The 20,597-nt window shown below is 38.5% G+C and overlaps 1 protein-coding gene across 11 annotated transcripts in view; it reads left to right on the top strand.

The window, feature by feature from the left end:
- LOC105488348 (DENN domain containing 4A) overlaps positions 1-20,597 on the top strand; it is a 130,555-nt gene that overhangs the window by 2,133 nt on the left and 107,825 nt on the right. The window lies entirely within an intron of this gene.

Raw genomic sequence — 20,597 nt, forward strand, 5'->3', positions numbered from 1 at the left:
TGGGAGGCTAGAAGAAGTAAGAGACTACATGACATTTATTAATTCATTTAAAAAATTATGGCAGAATTGTAAAATAGAATTAGCTGGGGTTAATAGAATTGTAAAATAAAAGTAGCTGGGACTACAGGCGTGCATCACCGTGCTTGGCTAATTTTTGTATTTTTTGAGACGGGATTTCACCAGGTTGTCCAGACTGGTCTTGAACTCATGAGCCCAAGCAATCTGCCCGCCTTGGCCTCCCGAAGTGCTGAGATTACAGGCGTGAACTGCCGCACCCGGCCAGTGTAATTGCTATTATAAAACTTGGTTTTCCACTGAGTGGTATTAGTTACATTATATTTTGTTGTTTGCAGAATTTTTTGAAGCATTCTATGTCCTACAAAAACCTAGTTAAAGCACTGATGCAGATAGAGGTGTTTGGTATATAACAAATCTTGTGCTATTCCTACTTAAATTGATGGTGCGTTGTTCTAGGTGGAAAACAAAAGTTGCTCTAGCAGGAAAATTGACTTGTTATTCTTGCCTTCTCCGATGTCAGAGACTTATCTTTGGGCGATTTTTCCTTTTTCCTACCACAGGTAGAAGAAGAGTGACTGAGAATAGCTGATACATTTTTCTTCCTTTCTTATTTTATTTTACTATCTAATGCCCCAGATAGATTGTTTATTCAGTAGAATTTGTGGGAGGATGCTGGGGATGGAGGGAGTCAAGCACACCACACTTCATTATTGTATATCATAGTTATCACTTTGAATTCTACAAGACCAATGTAGAAATGTACATTTAAGAAGTGTTTAGGCCCTATTAGGTGGCTCATGCCTGTGATTCCATCCCTTTGGGAGGCCAAGGCAGGAGGATCCCTTGAGCCCAGGAGTTTGAGGCTGCAGCGAGTTATGATTGTGCCACTGCACTCCAACCTGGGCAACAGAGTGAGACCCTGTCTCAGAAAACAAGAAACAAGAAGTGGTTAATTTATATAGCATTTTATAAGAGTGGAACAATTTTAATAGTCAAAATGCATTATAATATGGGAATGGTGAAATTAATGATAATCTATATGGTGGATACAGCTTCTAAAAATCATTTTTAAAACGTACTGACATAAGAAAGTACAATATAATGTTAAGAGAAAAATTAGAATATAAAGAAACATATAGGTATAGATGGCAAAAAGATTTGCAGGAGATATATAAAATAGTAAGAGATGCTATCCCTGGGTGATAGAATTATAGGTAATTTTTATTTTAGTTTTTGTGCTTTTCTCTGTTCTGAATAATTACTACTTTTTTTTTTTTTTTTTTTTTTTTTTGGAGACAAGGCCTGGCTCTGTCACCCAGGCTGGAGTGCAGTGGTACGATCTCAGCTCACTGCAACCTCCACCTTCCAGGCTCAAGCCATCCTCCCACCTCGGCCTCTCAAGTAACTGGGACTACAGGCATGCGCCACCATGCTTGGCTAATTTTTCTATTTTTTGAGACGGGGTTTTGCCATGTTGCCCAGACTGGTCTTGAACTCGTAAACCCAAACAATCTGCCCGCCTTGGCCTCTCAAAGTGCTGAGATTACTGCACCTAGCCAATTATTACTCTTTTAATTATGAAAAAGACATTGAAATATTTTCAAGGGTCATAGGAGAAAATACTGAAAATCCCAAATAACTATTGCTACAGTAGGAAAATTATCTTAAGGTTGTTAGCAAAAGTAACCCAAAATATCGTGCTTATTTTCGTTATACAATAATAGACACAGCTTGTAATTTAGATGAAGACGTTCTCTTAATAACCAGCACTAACCTTGTAATAGTTTTACGTATGTGGATTTTTGTGTCTTTAAACATTGCTTCTCACCAAGGTTTTTCTTTCTTCCACCAAAGCTGTTCTGTGTTGACAGTGCCACCTGTTGATGGATTCCTCTACTTAGTCATTTCCCCATTACTTCGTCAGTCAGTAGGCAATGGTCTTTGATTATGAGATGCCAGATAATTTGCTAGTTACTGAGATTACAAAGGTAAATAAATGAATAGTGATTTCTGGCCTCAGACCCTGGGTCAGAATTTTTTTTTGCTTTTTGGACCATCAGTACATATTGTGTACTCAGGTTTTCCTGTTTCTCTGCCAATAGCCTGACACCTCAGGCAGTATCTTTTTCCTGGTGCTCATATGCTTTTGTAACTTTCTTCATAGGAATGTGTGCTGTGAGTTCTAGACAACAAATTTACAGATACATTTTTGAAACATTACTTGATTATAGGTTTGGGAATCCTATAGTTAGAAGGGCTGCCTATATGTTCATCTATGGCTGTTATTATTTTTAAAATGTGTGACACTTTCTTAGTTCCTTCTTTGTGCTTCCTTCTGTTAAAAATCACAAGTAGAAAGCAAGAGAGAGAAGAGACAAAAAGAAAGAGGTAGAAAGATATCAAGGGAATTTTCCTACTAGTGTTATACTTTATTTTCACTGAGAATAGTGAGTCATTAAAATGTATAGTAAGAGATACTGTTTCTGACATACTTTGTTAAAACCTGTCTCTCTTGATCTGTGTAAAAATGCATTTTCCATATGTATGTTAAAGTGTATATACATACATAAGCTCACACAGTTTAGCTGTTTTTGTTTTCAAATGAAAGCTGAAATATGAAGATCAGAACTTTATTAAATTTCTTAATTTTGTTGTAATATTGTTTTGTAGATGAGAGATTTTTATTTTTGAAAAGTTTTAAAAATAAATAGCAAAACTGTATACACCCACATATCCACATATAAAATGTTAACATATTTCATTTTTGCTTCAGATATATATTTAATTTAAAATAACTATTTATATCGTAGTTATCACATTGAATTCTAAAAGAGCAGTGTAGAACTTTATACTTTCTTGAATATTACAGATCATGTTAAAGTCCCTTTTGTTCTCCCCAGTTTTATCCTCCTCACCTTCATCTCCCCTCGCAGAGGAAATTGTTGTAATGAATTTGATTTGTATCCTTCTAGTTTATTTTTTAATAAACTGTATGTATGAACAATGACATGGCATTGCTTTGGGTGCTTTTGAAGAACATGTACATTGGAGTACATTTCAAATCATATTCCCTTGGTGTGAATCTTGACTCTGCTACTTAATTTTGTGACCTTAGGTAAGTTATTTAATCTTTACATGCCTCAGTGTCCTCATCGATCACATAGGGATGATAGAGGTGTCCACTTCATACAATTGTTGTAAAAATTAAATCAGCTTATTTATTTATTTAACTTATTTTTATTATTATTTTTTTTCTTTTTAGAGACTAGGTTTCATCATGTTGCCCAGGCTGGTCTCAAACTCCTGGGCGCAAGCGATCCTACTGCCTTGGCCTCCCAAAGTGCTGGGATTACAGGCATGAGCAACTGTGCCTGGCCTAAATAAGCTAATTTATATAAGGTAGTTAAAACTGAGTCTGGCACTAAAAAAAAAAAAAAAAAAAAAGTATGTTATAGTAAGTTTAAGCAGCTGTTAATATGATTGTGTCATGGTATATGGATTTTAAAGCTTGCTTTTTCTTTTTCTTTTTTTTTTTTTTGACTTTCAATAAGATTAACAGTTTATTTCTCATTAGAAACAATGAAGGCAAGAAAGCGGTAGGATGACGTATCGAAACTCCTGGAAGTAAAAAAAAAAAAAAAACCTAACTGGTCAACTAATAATTTTATATCTAGTAAAAATATCTTTGAAAAACAAAAGTAAAAGAAAGACATTCCCAGATAAACAAAAGCTGAAAGAGTTCATGGAGGCCGGGCGCGGTGGCTCAAGCCTGTAATCCCAGCACTTTGGGAGGCCGAGACGGGCGGATCACGAGTTCAGGAGATCGAGACCATCCTGGCTAACACGGTGAAACCCCGTCTCTACTAAAATACAAAAAAAAAAAATTAGCCGGGCGAGGTGGCGGGCGCCTGTAGTCCCAGCTACTCGGGAGGCTGAGGCAGGAGAATGGCGTGAACCCGGGAGGCGGGGCTTGCAGTGAGCTGAGATCCGGCCATTGCACTCCAGCCTGGGCAACAGAGCGAGACTCCATCTCAAAAAAAAAAAAAAAAAGAGTTCATGGATAGCAGACCTGCATTATCAGAAATAATAAAAGAAATTCTTTAGGCTAAGGCTAGAGACACTAGAGAGTAACTCAAGTCCATATGAAAAAACAAATTTCTTTTTTTTTTTTTTTAATTTCTTTTTTTTTTTTTTTTAATTTATTTATTATTATTATACTTTAAGTTGTAGGGTACATGTGCATAACATGTGCATAACGTGACCCAGCCATCCCATTACTGGGTATATACCCAAAGGATTATAAATTATGCTGCTATAAAGACACATGCACACGTATGTTTATTGCAGCACTATTCACAATAGCAAAGACTTGGAATCAACCCAAATGTCCATCAGTGACAGATTGGATTAAGAAAATGTGGCACATATACACCATGGAATACTATACAGCCATCAAAAAGGATGAGTTTGTGTCCTTTGTAGGGACATGGATGCAGCTGGAAACCATCATTCTTAGCAAACTATCACAAGAACAGAAAACCAAACACCGCATGTTCTCACTCATAGGTGGGAACTGAACAATGAGATCACTTGGACTCAGGAAGGGGAACATCACACACCGGGGCCTATCATGGGGAGGGGGGAGGGGGGAGGGATTGCATTGGGAGTTATACCTGATGTAAATGACGAGTTGATGGGTGCAGCACACCAACATGGCACAAGTATACATATGTAACAAAGCTTGCTTTTTCATTTTATTTTTTTCTGCCCTCAATCCTTGTTGATACCGTAGGTCTAGTTCACTTATTTACACAACTGTATAGTGTTCCAGTGAAGGAATATATACAATTTATCATTTCCTCTATTGATGAGCATTTAAATTGTTTTCATTTTTTATCTATTATAAACATTGTCTCATGAGTATTCCTGTAGCTCCTGAAGCAACATGCCATAGTTTCTCCAGGTCATATACCTGACTGTAAAATTACTGGGTCCTAGGATATAAATATTTTTCTCTTTATATTTATAGGATATTGCAGACAATTTCTGTTTTTTCATATCCTTGCCAGCAGTTAATGTTATCAAATTCTTTGATTTCTTACTGATTTGTAAGTTTTTTTTGTTTGTTTTTAGGTATTTTCAGCATAGTTACAAATGCTAGGAAAACTTATTTTTATTTGGCTTTTGAAGTTTCCAGGTCTCTTGAACAATGCCCAATGTGGACCCAAGTTACTGTAATTTTGTCCTATAGTATATATTGTTGATAGTGAGCTTTGCATTGTACTTTCTCCAAGTATGTTTAGTTATATTCCTCTTCTGAGACCATGAGGAAGTGTTTCAGTGTTTCAGAATTCAATGTGATAACTATTATATAGTTATTTTCTATTAAATATAAATCAGAAGCAAAAATGAAAAATGTTAATGCTTTATGTATGAGTATGTGAGTGTATACTACATTTTTTGGTAATTTTATTTTTAAAACTTTTCAAAAATAAAAATGTCTCATGTACAAAACAACATAATAACAAAAAGAAATTTAATAATTTTTTTTTTTTTTTTTTTGAGACGGAGTCTCGCTCTATCACCCAGGCTGGAGTGCAGTGGCCGGATCTCAGCTCACTGCAAGCTCCACCTCCCGGGTTTACGCCATTCTCCTGCCTCAGCCTCCTGAGTAGCTGGGACTACAGGCGCCCGCCACCTCGCCTAGCTAGTTTTTTGTATTTTTTAGTAGAAACGGGGTTTCACCGTGTTAGCCAGGATGATCTCGATCTCCTGACCTCGTGATCCGCCCGTCTCGGCCTCCCAAAGTGCTGGGATTACAGGCTTGAGCCACCGCGCCTGGCCTTTTTTTTTTTTTTTTTTTTTTTTTTTTTTTTAAAGAGACAGGATATTGCTCTGTCACCCAGGTTGGAGTGCAATGGTGTGATCATGGCTCACTGCAATCTCAACCTCTTGAGCTCAAATGATCCTCCTGCCACAGCCTCCCGAGTAGCTGGGACTACAAGCACGTGCCACCATTCCTGGCTAATTTTTTTTTTTTTTTTCTTGTAGAGACTAGGTTTTGCCATGTTGCCCGGGCTGGTCTCAAACTATGTGACTGCTTTGGCCCCCCAAAGTGCTGGAATTATAATCGTGAGCCACCATGCCCAGACTTTATAAATTTCTGATCTTTGTATTTCGGCTTTCATTTAGAAACAAAAAAAATTATTTACCTCTACAAAAGTCATATGGATTTTTTTTTTTTTTTTTTTTTTTTTTTTTTGAGACAGAGTCTCATTCTGTCACCCAGGCTGGAGTGCAGTGGTGACTCACTGCAACCTCGGCCTCCCAGGTTCAAGCAATTCTTGTGCCTCAGCCCTCCCAAGTAGCTGGGACTGCAGGCATACACCACCATGCCTCACTAATTTTTGCATTTTTTGTTAGAGGTGGGGTTTCACCATCTTGGTCAGGCTAGTCTTGAACTCCTGACCTCAAGTGATCCGCCCACCTCAGGTTCCCAAAGTGCTGAGATTACAGGCATGGGACACCGTGCCTGGCCCAGGTAGAAGTTTTATTAATATAATTAGTACCACAGTTTTGCTTTAGTCCCAAATTTGAGTGGCCTCCTCCTGCTTGGAGGAGGGTTTTCTGCTCCTGAAGTGCTTACCAATTAAGGAATCAAAATGTGCACATAAAAAAATGACTTATAGGCACTTACACATACAGTATTATAAGTGGTTCATCCATGTTGAGATTATTTTGCACAATACAACTTTTATTTCTGTTTTTGTCCAGCCCACTATACATGACTTAAGGGACTAAAATCAGATTGGTTAAGGCAATAACTTCCCCATATTTTTACTATTTTTATTCAATTTGAATAAATGTTTTCTTATAGAAAATGTTTAGATTTACAGAAAAGTTACAGGGAGTTAAGGTATACCTTGCACCCAGTTTCCCCTATTTTTTTTTTTTTTTTGTAAGAAATGGAGGTCTTGTCATATTGCTAATATCTGACATTTCAATGTTAAATTTGTCAGCGTTAAGGAACTAATATTGGTACATTACTACTAACTAAAATTCATTTATTTGGATTTCATTCGTTTTTACCTAAGGTTCTTTTTTGGTTCCAGGATCCTATCCAGAATACAACAATACATTTAGTTGACATCTTTCCTTACCTTATCTGGGCTGTGATGGCATTTCTGACTTTCCTTGTTTTTGATAACTTTGATAGTTTTGAGGAGTATTGGTCAGAGATTTTATAGAATGTCCCTCAGTTTGGGTTTGTCTGATGCTTTCTTCATGGTTAGACTGGGGTTATGGGTTTGAGGGAGGACAGTCACAGAGGTAAAGTGCCACTCTCATTGCATCATATCAAAGGGAAATACTCTCAGTATGGCTTATCACTGATATTGTTAACCTTCGTCACCAGGCTGAGCTAGTGTTTGCCGGGTTTCTCTACTGTAAAGTTTTCCCATACTCTTTTTGGAAACAAGTCACTAAGTGCAGACCACACTCAGTGGATCTAGCTCTATTTTCTTTTTTTTTTTTTTTTTTTTTTTTTTTTGAGACGGAGTCTCGCTGTGTCGCCCAGGCTGGAGTACAGTGGCCGGATCTCAGCTCACCGCAAGCCCCACCTCCCGGGTTTACGCCATTCTCCTGCCTCAGCCTCCCGAGTAGCTGGGACTACAGGCGCCCGCCACCTCGCCCGGCTAGTTTTTTGTATTTTTTAGTAGAGACGGGGTTTCACCGTGTTAGCCAGGATGGTCTCGATCTCCTGACCTCGTGATCCGCCCGTCTCGGCCTCCCAAAGTGCTGGGATTACAGGCTTGAGCCACCACGCCTGGTCAGCTCTATTTTCTTAAAGGGGCACTGTCTATAAAATTATTTGGAATTCTTCTGCTATGGGTAGTCTTTTTTTTCCCCATTTATATATTTATTCAATCATTTATATATGTATGGATTCATAGATGTTTATTTTATACTTGGGGTCATAATCCTATACTACTTTATTTATTTTGTTGCTCAAATTGTTCTATCAACAGGACATACTCCATTGTTTTGTTTTTTGAGTACTTCCTTACTTTCTGGCACTAGAAGAAGTTCCAGACTCATCTTGTATATTTCCTGCCCCAGCCCTAGAATCAGCCATTTTTCCAAGGATCCCTGGTTCTATTTTTTGGTGAATCATGTTAGAAACCAAGATCTGGTTACTCAGTGTGCTCATTGCTGTTGTAATATCATGACTTCTAGACCTTTTCAGTGTATAGACCTGGAAAATATATGTATGTATACACATACATAACTATTATCTATCTATATTAAGGTAAACATGAGTTCATACTGATGTCTTTGACTATCAATACTATATAGTTCATTCTAGCTTTACCCTGTTATCTATTACCTCCAAAAGTGAGAAATCTGGCTCACGCCATCTGGCATCCATTAAGTTATTTGTTCAGTCCCATCGTCCATGTGCAGTACTTTTAGAATTGTTAACCTGTATCTCCATGAGAAATGCCTTTACCAAAAAAGAGCAGTGCTTATGTACAGTTCTTTTTGTTGTTAGAGTTTCCAGTTTCAAGTTTCCCAAAGTTACTTAAGTCAAACCTTTTCCCCACCATCTGTATTATTTTTATTTTTTCTTAAATTGATCTAAATTACACAGTAATTACATATAAAGCTTATAAAAATTTCCCTTGCTCAACTAAAGATCTTTAGCTTCAGATGTGTTTTTTTTTTCCCTCCTAACTTTTGTGGCCAAAAAAAAAAAAAGATCCCTTCCATCAGTAGTATTTCCTGAGGTTTACTTAGAATAGCACTTCTTCATTTGGTTGTTAGTTGACATCTTTACATTTGGACTAAGAATTATTATTGCTACAGATATTACAATATATAATATCTGTTACATATTGATAAATGCTCTTTGATAGAACATTAAGATTACTGTAATTAAATATGTAATATTTGAGAACTTAAAAATGTACCTGTATTCCTGTAGTAACTTTGTATGTTTTAGCTAATTTAACTCCCCCAAGAAGTCTATGAGGTAATTATTTTACTCATTTATTTTTATTTTTATTTTTGTCTGTTTTCGGGGGGGTGTGTGTGTGTTATTTTGCCCATTTTAAAGATGAAGAAGTTAAGACACAGAGAGTTTAAACAAGTTGTCTGAGGTCACATTGCTAGTAAATGACAAAGCTGCAGTTTGCAACCAGTCTGATTGTGGAGCCTGCACTCTTAATCACTTTGGCATATTATCTTTAAATAAACAAGAAAAGTTCGAAGAGTAGTACGGGTTATGAAGGAAGTAAAACAGGGTGATCTGAGAGAATGAACAAGAGTTGTTAGAGTACTTCTTGGGGAAACCCTCTCTTGGGAGATTGACACTCGACAAGCAAGAAGGAGCCAGAAATGTGAAGAGCTGAGTGAGGAAAGAGGAGTATCAAGTGCAAAGCCTTGCAATGCAAAGGGGCCTGGGATGTTTGAGAGCAGAAAGGCACGTGATGTGGCTAGGTGTAGTGAACAAGGATGAAAACAGTCTATGAGGGCCTGTAACACTATATGTGAGGTCCTGTGTAGTGCATTGTTTAGTATTCACAGTCACCTACTTTCTCAGTTTTGCAGATGAGAAAATTGATAGAGTTGTCTGTATCAACAACAAGGGCCCTTGTGGGGTCCTAAAATCCTTTTTCTCTTATTTACTCTTTATCCCACTGTCGTTTAATTTCTACTTTCTCATATCACTAAACTTGCTCTTGTAAAGTAACCAATGACAATAATACTTTCTCAAGAAACTCTGCCCCATGACTTCCACCATGCCATCCCCTTTTGTGTATTCTCTGCCTGTCCCATAAACAGTGGTGTTTCTGAGTTGGCCAGTTGTTCTCAGCCTTCACATTGTCCTAACCTACAGTTATCCCTGTAATTTCAATTACTGTGTATCTACCTATTACTCCCCAGGCCATTTTTTCTAGCATCAGTCTCTTTCCAAAGCATCAGATTCAATTATTTTATTTATCATCTTCACTTCAAACTCTTCTTGTCCAAACTGGACTTTATTTCCCTATCTATAGTTTTTCTTTCAAAGACATCATGTACTACTGTTGACTTCATCAACCAAGGAAGAAACTTTGAAATCCTTCATGATTTCTTCTCTCTCTCTCTCTCTCTCATTCCTTACATCCATTTATTTACTGAATTCTGCTGGATTTATCTCCTAAATATTTTTGAATCATTTACTTCCCCAGCATCCTTGTTCCAACCTCTGCTTTATTAGGAACTATTTCCTTACCTTTTTGTGATTTTCCTGTCTTCAGTTTTATCTCCTTGAGATTCACCTTCTCAGAATTGCTAGAATGGTATGTTTGAAACATAAACCTGAAAATTCTTTATTGACTCCCCATGTGAATGTGATAAAATTTTAGTATATCATTAAAACTCTCCATGACTTGGCTTATACCTGGTTCTCTAATCTTAACTCTAGTAATTTCTGTCTTCTACTTTCCACTCCAGCTCTGCAGAGCTGCTTTTTGATAATTCGCTGAATATACATACTGTTTCTGGATTGTTGACCAGATTGCTTATATAGTCCTTCTGCCTGGAATGCCTTTGTTTCCTCCTTCCTTTTTCTTTTTGCCTACCTAACTCCTTTGCAACTTTTAGGACTCAGCCGGGCATTACTTTCTCTAGAATGCCTTCTCAGATCCATACTCTTACCTGGAGAATTGGGACCCTCTTGGAATAATCTGTTGGTAACTGTGTTATAGCTCAAGCACCCAGACCAGAGATGGCACTCAGTAAGAATTTATGGAATGAACTATAGTTGTGGAGAGGCAGGATAAAGTAGTTGCCTCCAGACCCAGACTGCCTGGGATTGAAACCTGACTTTGCTGTTTGACTGTGTTAACTCTGTGTACCTCATTTTCTTCCCTGTGAATAGAGTTAATGATGCCTTCATAAGGTGTTTGTGAAGCTTATGTTTGCTAGTGCAAGTAAAGTACTTAGAACAATGTCTATAACTAATAAATATTCAGTAACTAAGCTATTATAACTATTGTTGCTCTTAAGTATTTTAATTTATATATCTCCTCCACCAGGCTATGAATTAGTGAATGAAAGAACAAACCAACTAACCCTGGGTTTTAAAATGCAAGATACAACTCTAGCTTTTGAAAATGTCATGGCAAGTTGACCATTAATCTTTCTAAGAGGTCCAACATTTGGTGTCCTGTCACAAATTTGAAATTGGCGTTGATCCATTGTGGAAAACTGTGTGGCGATTCCTCAAGGACCTAGAACTAGAAATACCATTTGACCCAGCCATCCCATTACTGGGTATATACCCAAAGGATTATAAATCATGCTGCTGTAAAGACACATGCACACGTATGTTTATTGCGGCACTATTCACAATAGCAAAGACTTGGAATCAACCCAGATGTCCATCAGTGACAGACTGGATTAAGAAAATGTGGCACATATACACCATGGAATACTATGCAGCCATAAAAAAGAATGAGTTCGTGTCCTTTGTAGGGACATGGATGCAGCTGGAAACCATCATTCTCAGCAAACTATCGCAAGAACAGAAAACCAAACACCGCATGTTCTAACTCATAGGTGGGAATTGAACAGTGAGATCGCTTGGACACAGGAAGGGGAACATCACACACCAGGGCCTATTGTGGGGATGGGAGAAGGAGGGAGGGATAGCATTAGGAGATATACCTAATGTAAATGACGAGTTAATGGGTGCAGCACACCAACATGGCAAATGTATACATATGTAACAAACCTGCACGTTGTGCACAGGTACTCTAGAACTTTGTATTTTTAGTAGAGACAAAGTTTCACTGTGTTAGCTAGGATGGTCTCGATCTCCTGACCTTGTGATCTGCCTGCCTCGGCCTCTCAAAGTGCTGGGATTACAGGCATGAGCCACCATGCCCGGCCTGCAACATAGCTTTTTATATGCGCTAGGAAACCAGAAAATTCGTGTGACTTCCTTTATTGTGATATTGGCTTTATTGTAGTGATGTGGAACCTAACATACAGTATTTCTGAGGTATAGCTGTAATGACTGTGGTATTGGGGAACGGTTTTTTTTTTTTTTTTTTTAGGTCACTGTATTTTACCACTGAGTATTTTAGTTGAGGACTCTGAAATGTCATGTTTTTAAGATAAATGGGTGTAGATGGGTGGGGAAAACTATAGAATGTTACTTTGGCTTGTTAGGTAAGACTGGTGTTATCACTGGAGAAGAAAAATCTCACCCAATTTTTGGTCAAAATTGTAGTAACTGATATTATTTTTCTTTAAAAAATAATTTGTTCAGATAAAGTCTAAGAAATTCCCTATTAATCTCTCATTTTTTCTGGACACCATAACTTTGTAATAGAATTTTATTCATACTCATAACTACACTGAAGTTGGATTTATAGAATATTGTTTGAACCTGCTATGTTTGGTGAATATTTTTCATTTTATTGTGCTGAGGAATATCTGAAGATACCAGCTTAACAGCCTTTTTTTTTTTTTTTTTTTTGGATACGGAGTCTCACTCTGTCGCCCAGGCTAGAGTGCATTGGCCCAATCTCAGCTCACTGCAGCCTCCGCCTCCGGGTTCAAGCTGTTCTCCTGCCTCAGCCTTCCAGTAGCTGGGACTACAGGGTTTCACCGTATTGGCCAGGCTGCTCTCAACCTCCTGACCTCGTGATCTGCCCACTTTGGCCTCCCAAAGTGTTGGGATTACAGGCGTGAGCCACCGTGCCTGGCCTAACAGCCGTTTTTTTAAACGAAACTTTTTTTTCGCTTCTATGATTAACTGATATTTTGCTTTTCTTTTTTGAGGTTTAATCAAATTTTTTGTTTGTGGCCCAGTGCAGTGGCTCACACCTGTAATCCTAGCACTTTGGAAGGCCGAGGCAGGCAGGTCACTTGAGATCAGCAGTTCGAGACCAGCCCGGCCAACATGACGAAACCCCATCTCTACTAAAAATACAAAACTTAGCCAGATGTGGTGGTGTGTGCCTGTAATCCCAGCTACTCGGGAGGCTAAGGCTGGAGAATTGCTTGAACCTGGGACATAGAGGTTGCAGTGGGCTGAGATCGTGACACTGCACCCCAGCCTGGTCAACAGAGTAAGACTGTCTAAAAAAAAAAAATTGTGTTCCCATTAGGCAAAGATGCTGGAGTTTTCACAGCACCTGATAGAAGTACAGCCAAGACTCATGAAGGGGAAGGGAAACCAGGAACTGGAAATTTATAACCCAGGCAGCTATTTTCTTTTTTTCTTTCTTTTTTTTTTGAGACAGAGTCTTGCTCTGTCGCCCAGGCTGGAGTGCAATGGTGCAATCTCAGCTCACTGCAACCTCTGCTTCCTGGGTTCAAGTGATTCTCCTGCCTCAGCCTCCTGAGTAGCTGGAATTACAGGCGCATGCCGCCACACCCGGCTCATTTTATATTTTTAGTAGAGATGGGGTTTCACCACATTGTCCAGGCTGGCCTCGAACTCCTGACCTCAAGTGATCCTCCCGCCTCGGCCTTCCAACATGCTAGGATTACAGGCCACCGTGTCTGGCCCCATGCAGCTATTTTCTTACTACCTGGGGTAGCATGATATCTCTTGAGTCTTCCTGCTTTTCCACTTCATTTTTCTTACTTTGCATGTTGTCTTTCACCACTGCACATGGCTGGACATGTCTTCTAACTTTTAAATTCATATATTCGCTCATGGTTCTGTGATTTCATTCTGAACCTCTGGGAGAAAATTCAGTTTGAGGCAAGTATCTATGTCTAATCAGCTGTGGCTGATGAAGCCAAAGGTTCATAAAACATGGCTTTCAGGCCCATACAGGGCATACAATTCTCAGAGGATAGGTGTGTAGGTAAATAGACTTTCTAAAAGGTGGTGAATACAAAGGAATACTTAATGATAAAAAAAATTATGATTTTTTTATGAAATGAAAAAGATACTGCTCAGTGGTTTTATATATAGTAGGAAACTTTATTTCATCCACAATCTATACATGATTATTGTGAAGACTAAAAATGTCTCCCTTTTTTAAGAAAAAAACAATGGAGGTGATTAGCTTCCGCATGCAGAATTGGAAGTTTGAGTCATATTATTTTATGAGCATATGTGTATGATGATATATACCTTCTTTAACCTAATATTAATACCATTAATACATCACATCATTCTTCATTTAGCGAACATTTATTGATTGCCTACTCTCTGCCAGGGAGTGTGCTAGAACAGATGTTTACAGAGATGGGGGTGTAACATTGCTTACTCTCAATGCATAATCTAGTTGAGAAGAATAAATGTTCAGAGAAATAAATAGAATATTAATGTGATAATCATAGTAGAGATATGTGCAAGATACTCTGGAAGCATAAGAAAAGAGACATGTCTCCATGACAGTCTCTCATGGAGAAAAGGGTAAGGAAGGCTTCGAAGAGCAGGTCTCCGGTGTTACATAGTAGTTGGCCATTGGAATAGAGATATTGTGACAGGAGGAACTGAATTTGCAAAGGTGGCATGGAGTTGTGTAAAGGGAGAAACTGTAAATGGTTCAGTATGACTGAAGTGAATTTTTACCCTGTTTAACTTAACGAAACTTAAACTAAAACTTTTTTTCATACCTGTCCTTCATATGGTAGTAACGATTTACTTTTTTAAGAGGCAATTGTATATTGTAGAATACTCAAATCACTTTTTGTTATGTAATTTTGATGTCATTTTGGGAATTGGGAATGAGATGTCACTGATCATTTGCTTTCAGATTCCTTTATTGCTTTTTTTTTTTTTTTTTTTTTTTTTTTTTTTTGAGGGAGTCTTGGTCTGTCACCCAGGCTGGAGTGCAGTGGCATGATCTTGGCTCACTGCAACCTTCACCTCCCAGGTTCGAGTGATTCTCCTGTCTCAGCCTCCCAAGTAGCTGGGATTACAGGCATGCGTCACCACGCCTGGCTAATTTTTTATTTTTAGTAGAGACAGGGTTTCCCCATGTTGGCCAGGCTGGTCTCGAACTCCTGACCTCAGGTGATCCGCCTGCCTCAGCCTCCCAAAGTGCTGGGATTATAGGCGTAAGCCACTGTGCCCAGTCTCTTTTCTTTTCTTTTTGAGGCAGGGTGTCACTCTGTCCCCCAGGCTGGAGTGCAGTGGTGTGATCATAGCTCACTATAGCCTTGACCTCCTGGGCTCAAGCAGACCTCCCACCTCAGCCTCCTGAGTAGCTGGGACCACAGGCATGAGCAATCATGCCCAGCTAATTAAAAAAGAATTTTGTAGAGATGGGGTTTTTCTAATAGTGGTTGGTTTGTTAGTTTCCTTCTATGGTAGTTTTTCCTGTATAAGCCTGAACATGCATGCAGTGGATGACTGAAAATGGTAGAGCTTATAAAGCTTATGAAGTGCATAGTTTTAATTAAACATATGGGCTGTGTGTGGTGACTACTTGGGAGGCTGAGGCAGAAGGATTGCTTCAGCCAAGGAGTTCGAAGTTAAGGCGAGCTATAATTGTGCCACTGCATTCCAGCCTGGGTAACAGAGTGAAAGCTTGTCTCTAAAAAAAAAAAAAAAAAAAAAAGGAAACATATGTAAAACTATTAAGTATCCATAAAAAATTTTTTTTAAATGCAAAAATGATACATTGTGTAAGCCTAATGTAATTTTAAAACATAATCTCTAAAATCAATGTCATTCTGCAATTTTATAATTTTAGAGAAAATAGCATATATATGTTATTTTATAAAACATTTAATTTTTATTTTTTTGAGACAGGGTCTCACTTTGTTGCCCAGGCTGGAGTGCAGTGGCATGATCTCAGCTCACTGCAACCTCTGCCTCCCAGGTTCAAACGATTCTCCTGCCTCAGCCTCCCACGTGGCTGGAATTACAGGTGTGCACCACCATGCCTGGCTAATTTTTTTATTTTTTATTTTTATTTTTGTTTTTTTGAGATGGAGTTTCACTCTTGTTGCCCAGGCTGGAGTGCAGTGGCTCAATCTGGGCTCACTGCAACCTCTTCCTCCCGGGTCGAAGCTATTCTCCTGCCTCAGCCTTCTGAGTAGCTGGGATTACAGGCATGCACCACCATACCTGGCTAATTTTGTATTTTTAGTCGAAACGGGATTTCTCCATGTTGGTCAGGCTCAGGTGATCCACCCTCCTCAGCCTTCCAAACTGCTGGGATTACAGGCATGAGCCACCGTGCCTGGCCAATTTTTTTATTTTTAGTAGAAACAGGGTTTCATCATGTTGGCCAAGCTGGTCTCGAACTCCTGACCTCAAGTGATCCGCCAACCTTGGCCTCCCAAAGTGCTGGGAATACAGGCATGAGCCACCACGCCCGGCCAGTAAAACATTATATATCAGTATTTTTCGTCATAAAATTGTACCTACTGTTAAGGAAAACCAGTGCAGGCTGTTGGCAGAATGCCTTGTGCTTCACTACACTGATTACAGTTGATTAACACCTTTACTTCTCTTTTCAATTCCTTTATCCACTCATTCATGATTCCTCCTCCACCCCATTAAAAATAATCAACCAACCAAAAACAAACAAATGAAAAAGCCGTAAAAGTCCAGGTTGACTGTTCTGAAAAGTGACTGAGATGAGAAGGAGAGAAGGAAAGTAGTTTTGGGTAGATTTGTGGAGGCGACAGCGGTGTGTGTATTTGAAGCATGAGGTTTGTGATAAAAGTGACAAAAGTGACCAGTCTTCCTTTTGTCACTTTTATCTTTCAAATATGTTTCCCTCTAACTTTATCGAGGTATATTCAAATATACTTTTGATACTGTCTAGGAAGGAGATGATGAGTAAAGAAAAGGTGATATGCCTTGTGCTTGTTCCTCCTTTCGTGTGGAATCCCCTTCCATCTCTCCTCTATCACCTACTCATATTTCCGAATTTATATGATGTCTTTCTTTTTTGACTCCTCAAGCCTAAGCTGTGTGTCCTTCTTGTGCTTCCTGTGATTACTCCTGTTATAGACTTATCACGTATTATATTGCTTGTTTCCTTGTCTGCCTTCTCTATTAAACCCCTGTAAGGCAGGGTCATGTCTCATTTGTCTTTGTGTTTTAGTGCCTGGTTCTTAAGAGCCTGGCACATGCTAGAGGTACCATTTTAGGATTCTTGGTTGCAAATGACAGAAATTAATTCTGGTTAGCTGAAACAAAGAAAAGGAATTTATTGGAAGCATATTGGTTGGCTTACAGAAATGACTAGAAGACTGGAGAACCAGACTCAGAGAACAAATATGAAACAAACCTCAAGGCTAGACCATAGCCAAAGTTATGCTATATCCTCTTCCTGTTGAACACACTGTTGATGCCACTGGATGCCATTGCTGGAGCATTGCCACTGGGTGCTGTATATCACTGCTCTAAGAATGATTTTTTTTTTTTTTTTTTTTTTTGCTTATAAACAATAGAAATTGATTTCCCATGGTTCTCAAGGCTGGAGATTCGAGATCAGGGTGCCAACAAGGTCAGGTTCTGGTGAGGGCCCACTTTTGGGTGGCAGACTGCCGACTTCGTGTATCCTTATATGGTGGAAACAGCCCTGAGAATGAATCTTAAACTGTTTTTGCTACTTAGCTCTAGATTCAAATTCTGCATGAGTGCATATAATTGACCAATCTATGTGCTTGGTCCCTAAATAGGGAGAGCAAATATCAGAGTTTTTTTTTTTGTTTTTTGTTTTTGTTTTTTTTGAGGCAGAGTCTCACTCTGTCACCCAGGATGGAGTGCAGTGGCTCAATCTTGGCTCACAGCAACCTCTGCCTCCCAGGTTCAAGCGATTCTCCTGCCTCAGCCTCCTGAGTAGCTGGGATTACCGGTGGGTGCCACCATGCCTGGCTAATTTTTGTATTTTTAGTAAAGACAGGGTTTCACCATATTGGTCAGGCTGGTCTCAAACTCCTGACCTCATGATCCACCCGCCTTGGCCTCCCAAAATGCTGGGATTATAGGTGTGAGCCACCATACCTGGCCAAATATCTGGTCTTTTTCTGCTTTCATGATTGGTTCGGACACCCAGTCTTTTTTATAAGATACATACAGTGGCAAATTTTCTAAACACAGAAAGGGAGTTCAGATGCTGGGTGGTCAAAAATAAAACTGATACATGTCCATTTCAATATTAAATAAATATTTGTCAGATGAATGAATGAGAGAATCGGAGTCATGATTTCCTGTCTCTAAACCTTTAAGTCACCAAACATTGAAGTAATAGTGGTGTTGCTAACGTAATTGAAAATAAAATCAATACCAAACCATAAAATAAGCAAAAGATAAGCAAACTCAGCAAATTTCTGGTTTTTAAAATGATGAGTACCTCATTAAGTGATTTAAATCAAATTATTTGAATTGAATTTATACTTTTTTTGGTCCCTTATTTTGAAATACCCAAGCCATGAGCTTATTTGCATATCTGATAATCTAATGCTGGATAGAATCAGGATTCTAATTTGGCTGAAGTGATTTCAGAGCATGTAGCTGCTATACCCCACTACATTTTATAGTTTTCATATAGTTGTATTCAGCAATGAATTAAAACAGGAACAATAAATCAGTATTTTAGAGAGCTCAGTCAGAGGAATGTTTATGCTTGTGAGGGAAAAAAGGTTTTTATTTATTTCTAAACCATCTTACTCACCAAATATAAGGTCTTACTATAACAACTTTGGAAAACAGTTTGGCATTACCTACCACAGTTGAGTGTGTGTGTGTGTGTGTGTGTGTGTGTGTGCGCGCGTGCGCGCACGCATGTATACATATATGCTAGGAATTTCATTCTTAGATATTTTTTAAAAATCCATGCATTTTTATATGCATCAAAACTCATAATAGCTTATATATGACTTTGTAATCATTTATAACGACCTCACATTGGAAACCAGTCAAATGTCAATTAACAATAAATGGATACATAAAATTGTGTATTTCTTTTTTTTTTTTTTTTTTTTGAGACACAGTTTTGCTCTTGTCGCTCAGGCTAGAGTGCAATGGCGCGATCTCGGCTCACTGCTACTTCCGCCTCCGGGATGCAAGCAATTCTCCTGTCTCAGCCTCCTGAGTATGTGGATTACAGGCGTCCACCACCACGTCTGGCTATTTTTTCTTTTTTGTGTTTTTTAGTAGAGATGCGGTTTCACCATGTTGGCCAGGCTGGTCCTGAACTCCTGACCTCAGGTAATCCACCTGCCTCGGCCTCCCAAAGTGCTGGGATTACAGGCATGAGCCACTGCACCTGGCAAAATTGTGTATTCTTAAAATGAAAAACTATACAGAAATGAAAATGAACAAACTGCTATATATGAGTTTGGCCAAATCTCAAAAAACACTGTAGAATGAAAAAAGCTAGACCAAAAGACCGCATGCTTTATAGGTCCTTCCATGTTCCATTTATGTAAAAGTTCAGAAATAGAAAAAAACTAATCTACTGTTAGCATTCAAGATAGTGGTTCTCTCAGGGAAAGTTGGAGGGGGCTTCCTGTTACTAGTGATGTACTATTTCTCGACCTGTGAGGTGTTTGTAATGGATGATGTGTTTATTTTGTGATAATTCCTGCAGTTGTACATTTTCTTTCTATATGTGTGTTATACTTTAATTAAAAAGTAAAAACAAAACAAAAAGCAAAACAAAACAGGCTAGGTGCAGTAGCTCACGCTTGTTATCCCAACACTTTGGGAAGCCAGCATGGGCGGATCACTTGAGCCCATGAGTTCAAGACCAGCAGTTTGAGACCAACCTAGGGAACATGGCAAAATCCCATCTCTACCAAAAAAAAAAAAAAAAAAAAAAAAGGCCAGACTTGGTGGTGTGCACCTGTAGTCCCAAGCTACTTAGGAGGCTAAGGTGGGAGGATCAATTGAGGTAAGCCATGATTGTGCCACTACACTCCACACTGATTTGAGTTTTGCTGAAACCAGTGGTTAAATATTTCTCTCTGGAAGGAAGTGGGGTAAGAGCACCTCAGATGTGGAGAACTGATTTCATCATATTTTTCATTTCATGGTACACTTTTGTGACTAACATGTATGAAGTCCTGCTTTATTTTATTCTCCTTTATCTCTTGTCTTCACTCCCATTTCCTTTCCCTCACAGTTATCCATATGTCTAATATATTATCCTGAGTGTCTTTGAAAACTATCATACTAACTTTATGTCTATATATCTGATATAGACATAAATATCTATGTATATGTCTAATATATTGTCTAATATATCATCCTGAATGTCTTTGAAAGCTATCATACTAACTTTAATATATATGTTTTAAGTTTATATAAATGCTCTTTTGCTGTAGATTCCTTTCTGCTTCTTACTATTTTCATTCAACACTAAATTTAAATAATGTATCTGTGTTTCTGTGTTTACATCTATTCTTTTACTTCTGATTATCCCATGGTACTCGATAATGGTATCAGTTGCATTTTTAAAATTATTCCTGGCTGGGTGTGGTGGTTCATGCCTGTAATCCCAGCAATTTATGGGAGCCAAGGTAGGAGAATTGCTTGGCCCAGGAGTTTGAGGCTGCAGTGAGCTATGATTGCACCACCTCACTACAGCCTGGGTGAC

This window comes from Macaca nemestrina, chromosome 7 (genome assembly GCF_043159975.1).
Source record: "Macaca nemestrina isolate mMacNem1 chromosome 7, mMacNem.hap1, whole genome shotgun sequence".
NCBI lineage: Eukaryota > Metazoa > Chordata > Mammalia > Primates > Cercopithecidae > Macaca > Macaca nemestrina.